Here is a 6,239-nt window from a genome sequence, read left to right on the forward strand (position 1 = left end):
CGAAACTTTCCCATTATTTTGGCGTTCTTAGGTCGAGTTCCCCAATACAGTAATTTCATAAAATCACTTTAGGTATGGAACTCGATCTATAAACGCCAAAATAATGGGAAAGTTTCGTATGAAAGTTTCTGCGTGTAGCATTAGAGTAAGCTTTGTTCCTTCACTTTAGCTTTGTTCCTTTATTTTTTAATGGAAAAAGTGGTAAATGAGAAAAGTGTCAAAATTGCTTAAAATTGCTCTCTCAGGAACATTTTTACCAGAGAAGTAAGGGAACGGAAAAATTGTAGATCTGGTAGCAATGTCAAAAAGAAACATAAAAAATCAATTTTCGTCTTTTATTTTACAGTTTTTAATTTAGTTTTGTCAGCGTTCGACCTTTTCTTCTGTTTTTTGTCCATTTTTTTCATTGTGAAATAATCGTCAAACAAAAGTCGAAAAATAAGTTCTCCCATTTTTTACCTGCAGAAATTTGTTTGGTAACCTGTGGTAGAAGAGAAAGGCATATGTTCTCTCTCTCCTCTCTCACTCTCTTAAAAATTGCTGTCAGTTTTACCACATTTTGGGGTTGATGAACGCTTTGCAGGTTAAAAATGGTAACAAATGGTAACCTCAGCTAAGTAAAGGAACACAGCTTTTTTAATGGTAAGAGTGGTAAAAGAGAAAAGTGTCAAAATTGCTCAAAATTGCTCTCTCATGAACATTTTTACCAGAAAAGTAAAGGAACGTAAAAATTGTAGATCTGCAGTGGGATTCTGTACCTCATTTTTGCTGCTATCGATAATTGTCAGTAAAATTAAAATGCTTATAATTTCGATAATTAACGAAATTTTTCGGTAAGTTAACGATGAATAAAAAGTAGTCGCTAGCCTCTACCGACACAAACAATGATGCCAACTTTTCTTTATCTTTTTAGTCATAATTTTGAGATTTAATTTTACCGTTTTTTGTCGGTAACAGCAAAAATGAGTTACAGAAACCCACTACTGATGAATAAAAAGTAGTCGCTAGCCTCTATCGACACAAACAGTGATGCCAACTTTTCTTTATGTTTTTAGTCATAATTTTGCGATTTAATTTTACCTATTTTTGTCGGTATCAGCAAAAATGAGTTACAGAATCCCACTACTGGTAGCAATGTCAAAAAGAAACATATAAAATCAATTTTCGTATTTTATTTCACAGTTTTTAATTTAGTTTTGTCAGCGTTCGACTTTTTCTTCTGTTCTTGTCCATTTTTCTTCATTGTGAAATAAACAAACAAAAGTCAAAAAATTAGTTCTGCATTTTTACCTGCAGAAATTTGCCTGTGGTAGCATGGTATAAGCAAAGAGGTAGATTTATATGAAAAAAAATCTATAAAACCCTTGTTTTTCCTGAATTCCTAAAATGTCAAAATTTGTAAACACAAAAGCAACAAGTGGGTTTGTTTACAATACCAATTTTGAGCATTTAAAAAAAACACGAAAAATGAATGAAGGGCCAAGGTTTCTCCACATAATCGAGTTTCGGATATGATAAAATGTTTGTTTCAATGATAAGCTCACAAATTTCTTCCATACTAATATTCTAAATACGAATTTAAAAACCATTGAATTCGATTGTTTTTAAAATTGTTTGGCATATTATTCAAACAGCACATATACATACAAAGATTGTCTATACTGTTTTGACGTTTTAGGAATAGTCGAAAGAAAAAAATTAAATTGACAGGAAGCTTTGGCTAACCTTTCTTATTAAACCATGTGTTAGAAGGGAAAGGCATATCCGATCAATCTCCTCTCTCACTCTCTTAAAAATTGCTGCCAGTTTTACCATTTTTTGGGGTTAAGGAACGCTTTGCAGGTTTAAAGTAGTAACATATGGTAAAAATGGTAACCTCAGGTAAGTAAAGGAACACAGCTATAGGAGAGAATTGTCAAAATTGCTCTCACAAGTTTTGCACAAAAGTAACGGAACCGAAAGATAGTAGATCTGGCAACAATGCCAAAAAATCAAACGTGGCTGCTTAAAAAATAACAAAAACAAAAAATCAATGTTTTTGATTGTGGCTGGTCTATTGCAGATTTGTTGATATAGAGTGGTTTGATGTGATGAAAAGAAGACTTGTGTAGGTGGGAGATGGCTGCTGGTCATGGATGTGGGTGTGTTGTTGCTGAGGCTGTGGTAAGAGCTGCAGATTTTTTTTGTTCATATGGTGGTGGGTGGTGATTAGTCCATTGGTCTATTCTGAAGTGATGTGTTATGGATGTGGGTGTGTGGCTGCTGAGGTTGTGATACAGAGATGCAGTTTTTATCCTCCTGTGGGGAGAAGCAGAAAAAATTAGTTAGATTTGTTTGCCAAGCCATGTTAGATTTTGGGCAAATTGGTATATGTAGATGGGATCTATGTCGGAAAAGAAAGTCGGAGTATTTATCTCATATCTACCGAAGAATCGATGTCTCCTCGTGACTAGCGAGGGACACCTATATAGTAGATGTTCGACCGTCTCTGTTTCTTCTGGGTCTTGACATAGCCCACAGTAGTCTACACTACTGTTGTCCCATCTAGAAGTTAAGGCCTGCGTACATAAGCTGCCTTGCCTGCATACCTTGCTTGCTTCTGATAAAATAATAAAAAGGAAAAGGGCAATCCAGTTCGAAATTTGCTTGGCCTTTATTCTTTTATTTTTATTATGTCAGAAATGAAGCAGGAAAGCAAGGCAATCAGGCAAGGCAGCTCATGTACGCAGGCCTTTAGGGATCTGACCATGCTGTGACCGGTAATGAGTCCTGTCACAGAACGCCTAATTTCATGAAATTATTTCATTGAAATCGCTCTAGTGTAGACCGGGACAAACTATGCCGCATGGAAATCAAGCATAATATTTCTTCTACCTCGGCGCTTACACATGACAGGACAGTTGAGTTCATATATTGATTGTCAAAAATCCAAAACTTGCCTGTGTGACGTAGGCGTCTAGACAACTGCAAAAACATTTGTAAGATTGTGAATGAAAATCATCGAATTCTTTTGGGTTGGGTTTCCGTTCACATGTGTATTTTGTTTTTGTCCGTGTTCTTCTGTTTTCAACACATTTCAGTTATTATTTCACTTTTTTTACAAAAATTTGTTTCTCCCACTGTCTGTGATTATGGACAGCTGGGAGACAAACGACACATGTACACATAGCCCAGAAAGTCTGCCTTCACCTTACTACTTTTCAAAAATGATGCTAAAACTTTCATAAATAGGTAAATGAGATCAGTTTTTCTTTCATAAATATTTTATTGGCACTCTTTAGTACCAGAATAAAAAGAAAAATTCCAGAAAATATATTATTATTGCGAAGATAACGGTAAAAAAGTGTTACAACTGCTAAATTAGAGCCCCAAAAAGTCTGCGTTCATCTTGTATGTTGCAATAATACCGATAGCTTTTTTGAATTTTTTTGAAGTTTTCTCCCATTTTTAATCAATATTGTCACAACTGGTCATTCTGTGAGGTCGCTTGCACACTTAACTTAAAAAAGTAAGTTATTTCAAGAATGGAAAACAAGGGCGAAGAAATTGGCATCGATAAAAGGAAAATTCTTGGTAAATTATGGAAAAAGTTATCGAAATATTGGCGAAAATGTAGGTAGAACATATTAGTCTATACATAGAGTGTTAATTAACTATAAGCAAACCGGATTTTTTACGTCAAAACCCAGATCTGGGCATTATATAGGAGCCAAAACTTTACAATCTCAGCAGTATGCTTTGAAACGTTATGTTTTTGCAACCAAAATTTCGTAGCCAAGCCAAGTTCTTCTGCATTTTGGTTCAAATTGCGCTTCATGATGTTTAGGTAACCATACTTGTCCATTGTAGATTCAATAAATACAAGGTTGGCCCACTCCAGAACAGCACCCACGCCATTTTTCACAGTTTAAAACAAGATTTTGTTTTTCAAGCGCTGTTCGAGCTTTCTCCAAACAGTTTGAAGTCCTTTCATTGCAAACATATAGAACATGCTTTCGTCCGAAAATATGACTTGATTCCGGAATACTGAAGGCTTGTTTTTTGTATTCATTAGCAAATTCAATATGCTTCTACCTGTTCACTAGTGATATGTACGGTTTTTGCCGTACGACTATACCGTGATATCCAGCTTTATGCGGTATATTTCTGGCGGTTTGTGTCCAAATACTTCTTTTGGATGCCATTTTCACATTTTCAACAATTTTCGAAGTAATTATCGGACTGTTTGTTTTAACTATATCAGTTATGTTACGCTTCTCCCGTTCTGATAATATTTTTGACCGTCCAAAACTGAGCTTTGACCGTCCAGATCTGGGTTTTGACTTCAAAATTCCGATTTGTTTATAGTTATTTGTCACTCTATGTATAGACTAATATGTTCTACCTACAGTTTCGCCAATATTTCGATAGCTTTTTCCATTATTTACCCAGAATTTTCCTTTTATCGATGCCAATTTCTTTGCCCTTGTTTTCCATTCTTGAAATAACTTACTTTTTTAAGTTAAGTGTGCAAACGACCTCACAGAATGACCAGTTGTGACAATATTGATTAAAAATGGGAGAAAACTGCAAAAAAAAATCAAAAAAACTAACGGTATTATTGCAACATACAAAGTGAACGCAGACTTTTTGGGGCTCTAATTTAGCAGTTGTAACACTTTTTTACCGTTATCTTCGTAATAATAATATATTTTCTTGAATTTTTCATTTTATTCTGGTAGTAAATAGTCCCAATAACATATTTATGAAAGAAAAACTGATCTAATTTACCTATTTATTAAAGTTTTAGCATCGTTTTTGAAAAGTAGTAAGGTGAACGCAGACTTTCTGGGCTATGTGTATGTATAGCTGTGTTCCTTTACTTACCTGAGGTTAACATTTTTACCATTTGTTACCATTATTAACCTTCAAAGCGTTCCTTATCCTTTTAAGAGAGTGAGAGAGGAAAGAGCGAAAATGGCTTTCTCTTCTACCACAGGCTACCAGCAAAATTTCTACAGGTAAAAAATGGCAGAACTGATTTTTCGACTTTTGTTTGACGATTATAGGTGTGTTCGTTTACTCAACAATTTGTACAAATTTGTACAAGTCCACTAACTTCTTGTAATCGACTAAGGTCTTTTGCATGGTACTGTAGAGTAAACGAACAACAACCAGTAACAATTTGTACAAATTTTGAGTATGAAATCTCATCTGGATTTCATTTGACGTTTGACCTATGGAATTGACAGTTGAAATCGTGTGGATTTCGTAAATGTAAACTTAGCATAATTGCACGGTTACACTACAGTTTTTTGCCGGGTTAACCCACTTTATGAGGATTTATTGCTTAATCTGGTCAAATCTGACCAGATTTGTCATACAAAAATTAAATCCTCTCACGACTGGGTTTATTTTAAATCCGGCACAAATCCATCAAAAATACAGTGTTGTATTCGGTATTTGTGCAAAAAAATCCAACTCTACTCAAATAGTACCAAAAGTTGCAACTGTTTTTGCAACAGAGTATGTCGTGTTTTACACGTTTACGTTTGGTCGCATGAGATTTTATGGAGTTAATAAATCTAACGATATTTGAAAATCATAAAAGTATTTATTTTTTACATTTGACACTTTTTTAACAAAAAGTACGCTTGATACCATGATACAAAAATGTATCCCTGTGTGTAAAATATACCAATATGAGCAAAGAGGGGACGATATCTCATACGAAAAATTGTATAAGTGTAAAACACGACTTTATTAGTTATTTTGTATGTATACGTAAACAAACATCAGCTGACAGTTTATATCCTCGGATTTATTAAACCCAGTGGGTTAACCTTCAATAGTGTAACCGGGGTATAAGATTAAGTTTACATTTACGAAATCCACTCGATTCCAACTGTCAATTCCATAGCTCAAACGTCAAATGAAATCTCATCTGAAATCCATTGGATTTCATTTGACGTTTAACCTATGAATTTGACAGTTGAAATCGAGTGGATTTCGTAAATGTAAACCAAGCATAATTGACATTTGAAACCCAGTGGGTTCGTTAAATCCGGTTATATATAAACGCACTATAAACTTCTAGTAAAGCACGTCGTCAAAACCCTGCATAACCAAACACCTGTCAAAAATAACAAATATGGCAACAATGAATAGATTCCACAAGAGTGGAACAATTTTCTCTCTTTTTTAATTTCTTTCTCATTTGAGAGAGTGATTATTCGTTAAAATATGAGCGAGTACTGATT

This window comes from Musca autumnalis, unplaced genomic scaffold, assembly GCF_047663935.1.
Source record: "Musca autumnalis isolate F117 unplaced genomic scaffold, ASM4766393v1 scaffold_1, whole genome shotgun sequence".
Classification (NCBI taxonomy): Eukaryota; Metazoa; Arthropoda; class Insecta; order Diptera; family Muscidae; genus Musca; species Musca autumnalis.